The 14622-nt window shown below is 41.2% G+C and overlaps 1 protein-coding gene across 12 annotated transcripts in view; it reads left to right on the top strand.

Annotated features, from left to right (window-relative positions):
• The window catches only part of mpp7a (MAGUK p55 scaffold protein 7a), a 493705-nt gene that overhangs the window by 194166 nt on the left and 284917 nt on the right, over positions 1-14622 (top strand). The window lies entirely within an intron of this gene.

Raw genomic sequence — 14622 nt, 5'->3', positions numbered from 1 at the left:
TGTTGAATATTTACAACTGATTTTATGTTGTCACTTTGTGCACAATTAGACTCTTTCAACAGCCATAAGATGATTGACAAGTTGGTCTTTTATTTTTCATGAAATTAGTGTAAGGCTATCCACAATGTCCAAGAGACCCTTCTGTTTTTTCCAACAATTACTCTTGGATTTTTTAATATGCACATGGACGGCTTGAAGAAAAGCCCTCATCTGTGAAAAATCAGGAGCAACAATGAAACTCTTATTGAGTTTGTGTGTGTGTGTGTGTGTTTCTATACCATGAAATACTCACCCATGAAACTGCCAACCTGAAACCAGTGATGTAATCCTAGGATTTAGCAAAATTAAGGTGTTCTGTGTTTGAAATTTTATTCCGATACCTGATTTTAGCTAAATCGTTTAATCACATGAAATCAGTGGGAGCTCCCTTTCCGACAACACTGTGGGTGCATCTAAACTTCGTAGTCTACATCATCACCTTCTGAAGGGCAGTTGAGACTGAGGACTTGCTCATATCCCATGAAAGAATTAAATAATTGTGTATTATATGTAAGCAAGTCTTTTATAGCAGGTTATTTAATACTTTGTGAAATTGAGCAACAAAATAGTAATTTCCCAGTATGATGAAGTTTTGACTTTGAAAAGTTAATAAATAAATTGCAGGCTTCAATCAAGTAGAATGAACTTCTATAGTTTTACAAGTGGTAAAGCTTTGACCAGTGCGGTATATGTTCTGATCATAAGTTTTGTTCATCCCTTGTCCATACTTTAATCCTTCATATAATTGTATAATGCACATTTAGTAACCCAGAATGCAGCCTACTCTATCTACAAAGGAAAAATTATCCATTCGGACATGACGCATAAAAGTGGCAAAATTCCCAGGACATGATCAGGTGTACCCTAGAACTCTGTGGGAAGCTAGGGAAGTGATTGTTGGACCCCTTGCTGAGATATTTGTATCATTGATAGTCACAGGTGAGGTGCCGGAACACTAAAGATTGGCTAACGTGCCATTATTTAAGAAAAGTAGTGAGGAAAAGCCAGGGAACTACAGTCTGGTGAGCCAGACATCGATGGTGGGCAAGTTTTTGGAGGAAATAGTGAGGGGCAGGATTTACATGTATTTGGAAAGGGAAGGACTGATCAGGGATAATCAGCATGGTTTGTGTGTGGGAAATCATGTCTCATGCACTTGATTGGTACGACTTCATCTAACTCAGAGGATTGATGAGGGCAGAGCGGTAGACGTGATCCAAATGGCCTTCAGTAAAGTGTTTAACAAGGCTTGAAGGTGGAAGACAGAGGGTGGTGGTGGAGGGTTGCTTTTCAGACTGGAGTCATGTGACTATTGGTGTGCCACAAGGATTGGTGTTGTGTCCACTGCGTTTTGTCATTTATATAAATGATTTGGATATAAACATAAGAGGTATAGTTAGTAAGTTTGCAGATGACACCGAAATTGGAGTTGTGGTTTACAGCGAAGATGGTTACCTCAGATTACAATGGGATCTTGATCAGAAGAGACAATGGGCTGAGGAGTGGCAGATGGAGTTTAATTTAGATAAATGTGAAGTGTTGCATTTTGGAAAAGCAAATCAAAGTAGGACTTATACACTTAATGGTAAGGTCCTGTGGAGTATTGCTGAACAAAGAGCCCTTAGAGAGCAGGTTCAGAGTTTCTCGAAAATAAACAGGCAGGTAAATAGGCTAGCGAAGAAGGCGTTTTGGTCAGAGTATTGAATATAGGAGTTGGGAGGCCATATTGTGGCTGTACAAGACATTGTTTAGGCCACTTTTGAAATATTGCGTGTAATTCTGGTCTCCTTCCTTTCAGAAGGAAGTTGTGAAACTTGAAAAGGTTCAGAAAAGATTTACAAGCATGTTACCAAGGTTGGAGGATTTGAGTATAGGGAGAGGTTGAATAGGCTGGGGCTGTTTTTCCTGGAATGTCAGAGGGTGAAGGGTGACCTTTATAGGGGTTTATGGATGAGGGGCATGATTTACCCTATCCATGAGGGGCATGGATAGGGTAAATATACAAGGTCTTTTCCCTGGGGTGGGGGATTCCAGAACTCGAGGGCATAGGTTTAGGATGAGAGGGGAAAATTTCAAAGGGACCTCATGGGCAACTTTTTCACGAAGAGGGTGGTGAGTGTATGGAATGAGCTGCCAGAGGAAGTCTTATAGGCTGGTACAATTACAACATTTAAAAGGCATTTGGATGGGTACATGAATAGGAAGAGTTTAGAGGGATATGGGCCAAGTGCTGGAAAATGGGACAAGATTAGGTTAGGATATCTGGTCGGCATGACGAGTTGAACAGAAGGGTATGTTTCCATGCTGTACATCTCTATGACTCTCTGACATTAAGGGAGTGAAAGCAGGTGTCCTATAAATCTTTCAAAGCAGTACTTTTGACTTTTACATGGAAACTCTACAATACTGACATTTGAACTTGTGAATAGTCATAAAACTCTTTTATCTGTATTTTTATAATGCACCATATTCTATTAAATATGATTTATTATTTGGAATTGTTCTAATTTGCTTCATTTCCTTCAAGGTTGGACCATCCTGTTTTGTCTAATATATATTAATGCATTAAGTACACATACACACATGCAAAATAAGATATATTAAAGGATTTCAGTTAACTTATGCCTCAAATCAACTTTTGGAAAGAGGTTTCTCAATTCAACATTCAAAATGTATCTTGAAGTATGTATAATTTAGAACTTGATAGCATGAAAGCATCCATGGTTTTCAAAGAGGTATTTTGTTCGAATAGTTCTATATTTGTTTGGTTACCGTTATTATTATTCTTCAAATCTTTATTCATTTACCATTTTAAAGCTAATGTTTGATTTCCTTTCATTATTGTATCTGGTGAATCATTCCATATGCTAATATTCATTCAATGTACATTCTTCATCTTATGAGGGAAATTCATTTACCACCGTACTGGATTATTTCTTCAAATAGCTCTATTAATTGTGTCAGGCACGGCTTACATACAATTTAAGTTAGTTGTCCTGAAATAACAAATGTCCAAGTGAGAATTTTATCCCACATTTTAGTTTCTGGAAGCCACTCATTGATGTTGCTCATCTGACTCATGCGACAGCGAGCCACGATGTGTTTTCAATATTATGTAGGTAAAAACAATGACTGCAGATGCTGGAAACCGGATTCTGGATTAGTGGTGCTGGAAGAGCACAGCAGTTCAGGCAGCATCCAAGGAGCTTCAAAATCGACGTTTCGGGCAAAAGCTACTCTATGCTACTTTCTCCCCACCCCCACCCTCCTCTAGCTTATCTCTCCATGCTTCAGGCTCACTGCCTTTATTCCTGATGAAGGGCTTTTGCCTGAAACGTCGATTTCGAAGCTCCTTGGATGCTGCCTGAACTGCTGTGCTCTTCCAGCACCACTAATCCAGAATTTCAATATTATGTGCTCACCTATAGTTACCTATACGATTCTTTGCAATGTCTTGTTTCTGCAACTTCACTTTGGGGTTTTCATGGAAAAGACAAGTCCCTATTTTATATCTTCATTGTTCTCTCACTCACTAAATGATTTTTAAAAAATATCTAGTCATTCCAATGATTTCTGCAACTTTTATGGTGTGTTCCATTTTTCATTCCTTCATTCTTGCCAAATTTTCTTTTGCTTTTTAGCTTGAATTTCATCTTTTTTTTATTTAGTAATCATCCTAAATTTGCTGTAGTTATATTTTAATCCCACTTGTGGACTACTTCTTGTTAAGGCTATTTTGGCTCACGTGTACCTGGTTCGAGTGTGTTCCAGAAAGATGCCAATTGTGTGGATTCAATCTCCATGCTACCTGTGATAGTTCATTGGCCTGTGTCTTTGCCTTGTCCCTTCTCTGTAGTTTTAGTGTAGCTTTAGTGTCACCAGTCAGTGTCTCTCTCTCTCTCTCTCTTCTCTCTCTTTCTCTCTCTCTCTCTCTCTCTCTCTAAAATGGAGAGACACATCTATGGTCCTTTGTGGACTATGGTTAATTACAGAAGAGCTCATTCAAGGCATTTGATATGAACCAATCTTTCCATTTATCATCTCTTATTTCAGTCTGTCATGGCCATTTTTAGAAAGAAGTCTAAATATTTAAGAGGTATGTGCTGTCAAGAAGATGACTTAAGATTTGATGTTTTCTTCGCAATTGTGTGCCAAGTTCCTGTTGCTTGCCATGTTGACTGTAACAGGCAGCATACTGTTGAAGGCCTTATGTTGACCCTCAGGCATTCAATGATTTGTGATATGGAGATTTATGGTTGGCATATATTGGCAGGAAAGAAATGTAATTTTTAGCTTCCAACTACTATTTAAATAATTTAATTGAATGGTTCTGTCAGAGACTTGCTGGAATATTTAGAGGAGATATTATCTGTCTTAAAAATGTTAGGAAGCGCATTGTTGGTATAAGTAAGCCTTGCAACCTGTGCTGACAACTGGAGAAATCAAATACCAAATAAACAAGCCTCAAGGAAGACTAGTGATTGCAGTAAACTTGAACCCCCTTTTGACAAGTAGAAATGTATGAAAGACTTGAAATAAAAACAGTTATTGCTGTGTTGATGAGCTCATTCAGAAACTAAGGTATTGAGTTGTGGATGGAAGTGCTACTGCTAAGCATAGTTCCAGATGTTGAGTGCTTTATAGAACACTGCTGTTCCATGTGATGGACTGACGAAAGGATTATCCATGGAAAGTAACTGAGTTTCAATATTTTGTTCTGTTGTCAGCTCAGGAATGTACGAAATACTGTGTTTCTTATATCTTAAAATTCTATTCAAATGTGCTTGTATATGTTTGTGTTTATGCATTGATTAATCTAGTAACATTTTCCAGTGAACTGGTAAGTCAGGAAAGAGCATATTTCCTGTTGGCTTTGTGTTGCTTCTTAATTTCTGTGTTTTTGGACCTGTTTCTTCCTGTTTGCTTTGGGCTTTGCTCCCTCCAGCTTTTTTTTTCTCATATTTTTTCCTGTTACTTTCCTTTGTTTTCCTTTTTGATTGGCGTCGTGTGGGAAAGGGATTCACCAACATTGCACCTCAAGGTAGGTTGGAATTGAAGGGAAATTGTGGCCTGTTGCAAATACATCCCATGTTGTCCCCCCCCAAACCTTTGCTCACAGTATGCAGAAATACCCTTCTGATTCACTCATGTCCTTTTCGGGAAGGAAGTTTGCCATGCTTGTCTGGTTTGGCCTACATGTGCCTCCAGATCTCTACCAATGTGGTCGACTCTCAACTGCCCTGTAAAATGACCTAGTAAGCTACTCAGTTGTACTAATAGTAACCAGAAGGCAATAGGAAATAGGATTAAGTTGTTTGGCCCCTTGACCATTCATAATGGTCATGGTTGATTCAACATACTCCTAGCCACTTTTATGCATTTCCCCTACTGATAAAGAATCTACAAAGTCTCAAAAAAAAGAATTAAACCAGATAGACTGCTGGAAACAACACCACAGCAGAAACAGTCCTGTCAACCTTACAATATCCTCCATACGAACATATGGGGGCTCGTCCCAAAATGGGGAGAGCTGTCTTACAGACTAGTTCAAGCAACAGCCTGATATTGCCTGCAAGGTGTTATTCCATCAGTATAATTAAGTCAGTTCTGCTATAACACACATTTCTTCAACGCAAATTGGCTATAACGCGATTGAAGAATTTAGACCATTATTTGTAGAATGTGAAATTTCCTTGCATATATTGGCTATATTGCGATTCTGATCCCATTGGTTTAAATATTGCAGCTATTACATGATTTTCTTAACGCTGGATCCCACGGGAGAGGAACTACTGTGTTATATCAGAACAGACGGTATCACAGACACGACTATCACTTCCTTTGTGGAACTTTTCTTTTCCCCTTGATGGAGGGATCAGTGACCATGGGCATGGATTTAAGATAAAGGGCAGAAGGCTTAGAGGAGATGTGAGGAAAAAACCTTTTTCATCCCAGAGGAGCTCACTGTCTGTAAAGGTGATCGAGGCAGAAACCCTCAATGTTGAAGAACTATTCAGATCTACACTTGTGATGTCAAGGCATGTAAGATTATGGGCCAACTGCTGAAAAATGGAATTTGAATGGGTGGTTTCATTTTACCGGTGCAGACTCAATGGGACAAAGGGCTTTTTTTCTGGACCACACTGTTTATGCTCTCTCATAATCTTATGCACTTCAAACTTCTTGACTCCAAAGAAAATAACCTAGGTTTATCAGCCTCTCTTTTGCGAAAGTGCTCCATTGCTGGAAATATCTTGGTGAGTCTCCTTTGCAACTCTTCCAGTGCAGTCACATCCTTCCTATAGTGCGGTGACCAAAATTGTACCCAGTATTCCAGCTGTGGCCTAACCAACATTTTGCACAACTCTAACATGACCTCCTTGTTCCTTAAAATCTATGCCTTGACTGATTAAAGACAGTTTGCTGTATGCTGCCATAGCAGTCTTGTTAACTTGCCCAACCAATTTCAGGTATCTATGGACAAGAACCCCAAGATTACTTCATTCCTCTGAGCTTCCTAGTGTCCTGTTGTTCATCAGGTACTCCCTTGTTTGGTTACTACTTCTGAAGTGCATCACTTCACACTTACCAGAGATAAATTCCATCTGCTACTGATCTGTCCATTTGACAAATCTGTTTATATTCTCCTGTAATGTAAAATAGCACAGTGGCTCAGTGGTTAGCATTGCTGCTTCACAGCACCAGGGACTTGGGTTCGATTCCACCCTTGGATGGTTGTCTGTGTGAAGCTTATATGTTCTCCCTCTGTCTGCATGTGTTTCCTCCAGGTGCTTTGGTTTCCTCCCACAGTACAAATATGTGCATGTTAGTTGGATTGGCCATGATAAATTGTCCATAGTGTTCATGGATATGAAGGTTAGGGGGATCAGCCTTCAATCTCACAGTCGTCCGCCACCACCCAATGCCTCCTGCCCGAGGCCAATTTGCAAAGTTATCCCGGATCCCATGAGTTTTGTCGCCTTTGTCAGTCTCCTATGTGGGACCTGTTCAAAAGGCTTTGCTAAAATCAATATAAAATATGTCACCGGTCCTATTCTCATCAACCAACTTTGTCACCACCTCAAAATTCAATAAAATTTGTTTGACGTGACCTCCGTCTGACAAAGCCATACAGACCATCCCTAATGCAACCTTGCCTCTTCAAATGAAGATTAATTCTCTTTGCAAACTTTTCTCCAGTAGTTTCCCTCCACTGATGTGAAACTCACTGGTCTGTAATTTCCTGGTTTCTCTCTACCAGCCTTCTTGAAAAATGGGGGCTGAAAATGTGTTGCTGGAAAAGCGCAGCAGGTCAGGCAGCATCCAAGGAACAGGAGAATCGATGTTTCGGGTATAAGCCCTTCTTCAGGAATGGGGAACACATTTTCAGCAACACATTTTCAGCTCTGATCTCCAGCATCTGCAGCCCTTGCTTTCTCCTTCTTGAAAAATGGAACCACATTAGCTGCCCTCCAGTTCTCTGTCATCTCACTTGTGGCCAGATAGGAATTTAAAATTTGGCTCAGGGCCCTGGTGATTTCCTTCCTCATTTTCCATCACAGTCTTGGGTACAATTTATCTAGATATGGGGATTTGTTGACTTTTAAACCCACCAAAACCTCCATACTGTCTTCTCACTCCCTATATCAGTATGCTCAATAACCTCACAGTCCATATTTTTGAATTCTATAATGACAGCCTTCTCACAGTGAAGACAGATGTGAAGTACTTGTTAACACGCTATCGTTGTCCTCAGGCTCTGATTTCCCCCTTGGTTACCAATGGACCTTATTCTTTCCTTGGTTATTCTCTTCCCCTTGATAAATTTGTAGAATCTCTTGGGATTCTCCCCATCTTGCCTGCCAGGGCTTTTCTATTCCTAATCACTTTCCTGATCACTTCCTTTCATTCCTCCTTGCACATTCTACACTTCGCAATGGCATCTGTTGATTTACTCCTTTTGTAGTTATTATACACCACCTTTATTTTCTGTTAAGTTTTGACTATTCCAAGGCATCCAAGTTTTCTGGCATCGATGCTGCTTTATTTCACCCGAATGGGAACATTTATTGATTTCTCCTTTTAAAAAAATTAAACTCTGCTTCCAATGCATTATTGGGAAAAGAGTTTCAAAGACCCACGACCTATTGGGAGAAAAATAATTTGCCCAGTGTCTATTTTAAACTGGCACCTCGTTTTTAATATGATCGCAAGTTCAAAATTCTACTATCCGAGGAAATATCCTCTCCACTACTACCCTGTTGAGACCCCTCAGGATCTTTCTTCTTTCTATCAAGCCACTTTTAAATCTTCTGAGGTCTGAAAAATTCAAACTTAGCCCCTCTAACAATTCCTCAGAGGACAACCCTCCTATTCCAGCTATTAGTCTTGTAAAAAGCATTTGCATTGTACCTTCAATAAGGTGTTCAATGGTGTTTACAGTGTTCCAGATGTGGGTTCATCACACTGAAGCATAATCTCTGTACATTTGTATTCAGTTTCCTTCACAAAAGAAGATAGGAGCAGGATGTGGCTATTCAGGCCCTTCAAGCCTGCTTGGGCATTCATCACGATCATGGCGGATGGTCCAACTCACTAGCCTAATCCTGCTTTCCCTCCATAACCTTTGATCCATTCACCTCAAGTGCTATATTGAGCCACCTCTTGAATACATTCAGTGTTCTGGCGTCAACTACTTGCTGTAGTAATAAATTCCACTGGCTCACCACTCTTTGGGTGAAGAAGTGTCTTCTCATCTCTGTCCTAAATGGTCTACGCCGAATCCACAGACTGTGACCCCTGGTTCTGGACTCATTCACCATCGGGAGCATCCTCCCTGCATCTACTCTGTCTAGTCCTGTTAGAATTTTCTAAGTCTCTATGAGATTCCCCCCCCCCCCCCCCCCCTCGCCTGAACTCCAGCGAAAACAATTTAGATCTTGTCAATCTCCCCTTGTACATCAGTCCTGTCATCCTCGGAAGCAGGAGAAAGTGAGGACTGCAGATGCTGGGGATCAGAGTCAAGAGTGTGGTGCTAGAAAGGTCAGGCAGTCTCCAAGGAGCAGGAAAATTGATGTTTCAGACATAAACCCTTCATCAGGAATGAGGCTTGTGGGCTGGGGGGCTGAGAGATAAATGGGAGGGGACTGGGGTTGAGGGACTCTGCAACCACACAGGACCAATGTGAATTTCACCAGTTTCATTTCCTCTCCCCCACATTATCCCAGTCCCAAACCTCCAATTCAGCACTGTCCTCCTGACCTGTCCATCACCTTTCCCATCTATCCACTCCACTGTCCTCTCTGACCAACCACTTTCTCCCTCTCCTTCATCAACCTATTGCATTCTCAGCACCCCCGGCCCACAGGTTGCATTCCTGATGAAAGGCGTATGCCTGGAATGTCGATTCTCCTACCCCTCAGAAGCTGCCTGACCGGCTGTGCTTTTCCATCCCTGGAAGTAGCCTGGTAAACTTAACGCTGTACTCACTCGAGAGCAAGAGTATCCTTCCTCGGAAAAGGAGACAACGACAATATTCTAATTACTTGTTGTGCCTGCACACTAACCTTTTGTGATTCATGCAGTCGGACTCTCTACATTTGCAATCCTCAAACATAATGAGACTGCCCCGAATCCAAGGCATTTTGGTATATCAAAACCAATGTGTCAGCTAGCTCACTTACCATTTCTTTTAAGTGCTGTGGATGAAATCAATCAGGACCCAGGCACTTGTCAGCTTGCAGCTTGAGCAGTTAAGTCAGTCATCACAGAGCACAGGGAGACCATTCAGCCCATCATGTCTGCACCCGATATCTGAGCATTTGAATGTAGTATCAGTTTTGTGCTTTCTCCCTGTAACTGAACATTTAGTTTCTTTTTAATTCGTCATCATCCAAACCCCCTTGAATGCCTCAAGTGAATTTTCTAGGCAGTGCCTTTGAAACTGTAACTTTGAAGCTGTATGTAAAATGTTTTTCTCATCTCACATTTACTTCTTTTACAAAACACTTCAGAAGTGCCATCTGGTTCTCTATTATCCTTCTATCAGAAAGGGGGCGGCATGGTGGCTCAGTGGTTTGCACTGCTGCCTCACAGCGCCAGGGACCCGGGTTCAATTCCCGCCTCGGGCGACTGTCTGTGTAGAGTTTGCACATTCTCCCCGTGTCTGTGTGGGTTTCCTCCGGGTGCTCCGCTTTCCTCCCACAGTCCAAAGATATGCAGCTTAGGTGAATTGGCCTTGCTAAATTGCCTATTGTGTTAGGTGGATTAGTCAGGGGTAAATATAGGGGGGTTGGTTTTTCTTTGGAGGGTCGGTGCGGACTTGTTGGGCCGAAGGGCCTGTTTCCACACTGTAGGTAATCTAATCTAATCTACATCTCCATTTGGCCTTCTCCTCTCCAAGTTAAACAGTACCAACTTCTCCAGTCTTTCGTCAGAAGTGAAGTAAACTTGTAAGTTAATTGCTTACAGGGGACAATATTCGGTTTGGTAGAGCTAAGAATGTAGAGAAGTGCAGGGAGACACATGAAAACATAAGCAGACTGGCAAACCACATAGGAGACTGAAAATGAAATTTGAAATGGTGAATGCTGAGAACGGGTTTGGTCCCTGATGATTAAAATAGACCACATTCTACTTTGCAGGAGTGATTGGGAAGGAATATATATCATTAGTACAGAATAATAAACAAATTTCTGAGTTTGTGCACCGAAACCAAGACCAAAATTAAGTGGTCCCTCAGAATTTTTCTTCCTTGCTGAAAATATATCTATTCTATATATTCTAATGATTTGTAAATGTGGGCATGTTTCTGCTCAACTGGAGCAAATAAAATTGTGATATGTATCATGTCTTTACATATTAATTTGTCTAAAAGTGCATCACTTTACTTTTCATATTAGCCTCCATCTTTCTTGCTTCTGTCCTTTCACCATTCTGTCTTTGTCATCCTGAAGCCTATAACTATGGTCAGCCCTACTATGTTCACAAATTTGATGTGGTCTGCAAATTTTGTGATGCTGCTCTCCACACTCTTGTCAAGATTGCTTATTAAAATTGAAAAGATGAATGGTCCTAAAACTAACGCTTCGGGAGGACCTGTCCATGGAAGCCTGAAGCTAAAAAAAAATGCTTCCGGCATCAGTCTATTGCTTCCTGATACCAAACCAATTTCATATTCAGGCCATGGCTTTGCCCTTAATGCTGTTGACCTTTTAATTTCATTAAAATATATATGCCAATCCTTGAGTTTGTGTTATAATTCATCTCCTGTTTTGATTTAAAGCATCATCTTAACGCTTAGTTTGTACTTTTTAATGGACAGGAAGTGTATATCATGAAGGAAAGGATTTCAAAAAAGCCAGAATAGATACCCTGACAATAGGGATAGTTCTTAACTAGAGATTGCATTATAGTAATTTGGCTTTGAACAGTTGAACAGAGTAGAGGAAACAGTTGAACTGCTAGGCCTTGTTGATGTATTGCATCAGTTGTTGAACCATGCTTGTTCAGAGAAATTACCATGTGGAGTGCATTAGTTAATTAAGTTATTGAATTAAGTTTAAGAAATGAAATACTTTCACAATTCTGTTTCATTGCTATTTTAGAGTCAGTCAGTCATACAGCATCAAAACAGGCCTTTTGGCCCACCATGCCTATGCCAACCAACAAATACCAAATGCACTAATTCCATTTACCTGCAAGTTGTCCATAGCTTACTATGTGCTGGTATTTTAACTGCTCATCCTGATGTTTTTTTAAATATCATGGGAGTACCAGCCTCCATCATCCTCTCAAGCAGCATGTTTCATATTTATACCACCCTCTGAGTGAAAAATGTTTGCTCAGATCTTTTCTTAGCCACTTGCTCCTCACCTTAAATTTATGTCATGTGGTCTTAGACACATCAGCCATGGGGAAGAGATTCTCATGATCTACTCTTAATTTTCTTAATACCTCAATCAGATCTCTGCTCAGCCTCCCTGGCTCCAAGGAAAACAAACCCAACCTATCCAGTTTCTCCTCATAACTGAGACTTTTCATCCCAAGCAACATCCTGTTGAATCTCCTCTGCATTCAGCTTTTCTGACTGTGTGACAACCAGAAGTCACACATGATTTCATCTGGAGCCTAATTAATGTATCATAAAGTTGTAAACAAGATTTCCTATATTCTACAGTCTGGCTAATGAAGGCAAGCATCTAGTTCTGAAGAAGGGTCACTGAACGCAAAGGATTAACTCTGCTTTCTTCCCACAGATGTTGCCAGACCAGCTGAATTTTATTGTTTCTATTTCTGATTTCCAGCATCCATTCGGGTCTTTTTTCTTCACCACCCTGCCTATGTGTACTGACACCTCAGGAATCTTTGGTCTTGTGCACCAAGGCCACATTATCCTTAGTACTTTTTCGGGCACTACCATTCATTGTGTCTGTCCTTCCCCTCTTAGACCTGCCAAAGTGCATTATGTCACACTTCTCAGGATTGAATTCCATCTGCTATTGCAATGCCCAATTTAGCAGCTGATCAACATCCGACTGTAGCCTGATACCATCCTCCTCATTATCAACAATACGACCAAATTTTGTCATCTGTAAACTTAGTAATTATACCTTCTACATGCACATCATAGTAATTAATATATATGACAAACAGGCTCTGAGCACCAATCCCCGTGTACACCACTGGCTTCAATTAAATATCCCTCCTATTTGCAAGCTGGTTTTGGATCCAGTTTGTCAACTTGCCTTGGACCTCATGAGCTGTTAACTTCCATGCGGGACCTTGTCAAAGGCCTTGCTGAAGTCAATATAAAGCACTTGAAGTGCACTATCCTCATCAGTATATTTAATCACTTTGTCAAACAACTCAATCAGATTTGTTCGATCGAATCTCTGTCTGACAATCCATACTTACTATTCCTAATCAGTACCTGCCTTTCCAAGTGTTGATTTGTCCTGTGTTCAGAACTACTTCTAATAATTTCTCTGCCACTGACTTAAAAATCACACAACACCAGGTTATAGTCCAACAGGTTTAATTGGAAGCACACTAGCTTTCAGAGTGCCGCTCCTTCATCAGGTGATTGTGGAGGACACAATTCTAAGGCACAGAATTTATAGCAAAAATTTACAGTGTGATGTAACTGAAATTATACATTGAAAAATACCTTGATTATCTGTTGAACCTTTCATCTGTTTGAATGCTATGATAGTTTCACTTTTTTCATGCGTAAATCACAAAACTTTTTTTTGAGCATATTTCTAGCTAACACCCATTGTTACGGCTAACCTGAGAATGCAACTTTTAAAAAAAGGTTTTGTGATTTGCACATGAAAGAAGTGAAGCTATCATGGTATTCGAACAGATGAAAGACAGACAATCAAGGTATTTTTCAATGTATAATTTCAGTTACATCACACTGTAAATTTTTGCTATAAATTCTGTGCCTTAGAATTGTGTCCTCCACTATCACCTGGTGAAGGACCGGTGCTCCGAAAGCTGGTGTGCTTCCAATTAAACCTGTTGGACTATAACCTGGTGTTGTGTGATTTTTAACTTTGCACAACCCTGTCCAACACCGGCATCTCCAAATCTGCCACTGATGTCAGACTAACTGATGTGGGCGGCACGGTGGCATAGTGGTTAGCACTGCTGCCTCGCAGCGCCAGAGACCCGGGTTCAATTCCCGACTCAGGCGACTGACTGTGTGGAGTTTGCACGTTCTCCCCGTGTCTGCGTGGGTTTCCTCCGGGTGCTCCGGTTTCCTCCCACAGTCCAAAGATGTGCAGGGTCAGGTGAATTGGCCATACTAATTGCCCGTAGTGTTAGATAAGGGGTGAGTGTGGGGGTGTGGGTGGGTTTCGCTTCGGCGGGTCGGTGTGGACTTGTTGGGCCGGAGGGCCTGTTTCCACACTGTAATCTAATCTAAAATCTAAAGTGGGCGGCACGGTGGCACAGTGGTTAACACTACTGCCTCGCAGCGCCAGAGACCCGGGTTCATATCCCGCCTCAGGCGACTGACTGTGTGGAGTTTGCACGTTCTCCCCGTGTCTGCGTGGGTTTCCTCCGGGTGCTCCGGTTTCCTCCCACACTCCAAAGATGTGCAAGTCAGGTGAATTGGCCAAGCTAAATTGCCCGTAGTGTTAGGTAAAAGGGTAAATGTAGGGGTATGGGTGGGTTACGCTTCGGCGGGTCGGTGTGGACTTGTTGGGCCGAAGGGCCTGTTTCCACACTGTAAGTAATCTAATCTAACTGGGTCGAGAATTACCTGATCTATCGCCACCCATCTAGAACAAAGGAACCACATTAGCTATCATCCAGTCATCTGGCAGTTCATCTGTGGCCAGCAAAGTACTAAATATCTCTGCCAGGGTCTCCTTTGCCTCCCATAGCAGCCTGTGATATATCTTATCAGGCCATGGGGATTTATGCATTTAATGCCTGTCAAAACATCAAATACCTCCTTGTTATTAATCAGAACATGTTCTAGAATCTCACTATCCCAACTGATATCCCAGGCTACCATGACTTGCTCTTCTGTAAATACAGATGAGAAGTAACGATTTAAAACCTCACCCATGT

The sequence above is a fragment of the Chiloscyllium plagiosum genome, unplaced genomic scaffold, assembly GCF_037043375.1.
Source record: "Chiloscyllium plagiosum isolate Xiang-an unplaced genomic scaffold, Cpla_swu_hap1 HiC_scaffold_5, whole genome shotgun sequence".
Lineage (NCBI taxonomy): Eukaryota > Metazoa > Chordata > Chondrichthyes > Orectolobiformes > Hemiscylliidae > Chiloscyllium > Chiloscyllium plagiosum.
Note: the sequence above shows the minus strand (reverse complement) of the source record. Positions and strands in the feature narration are given on the sequence as shown.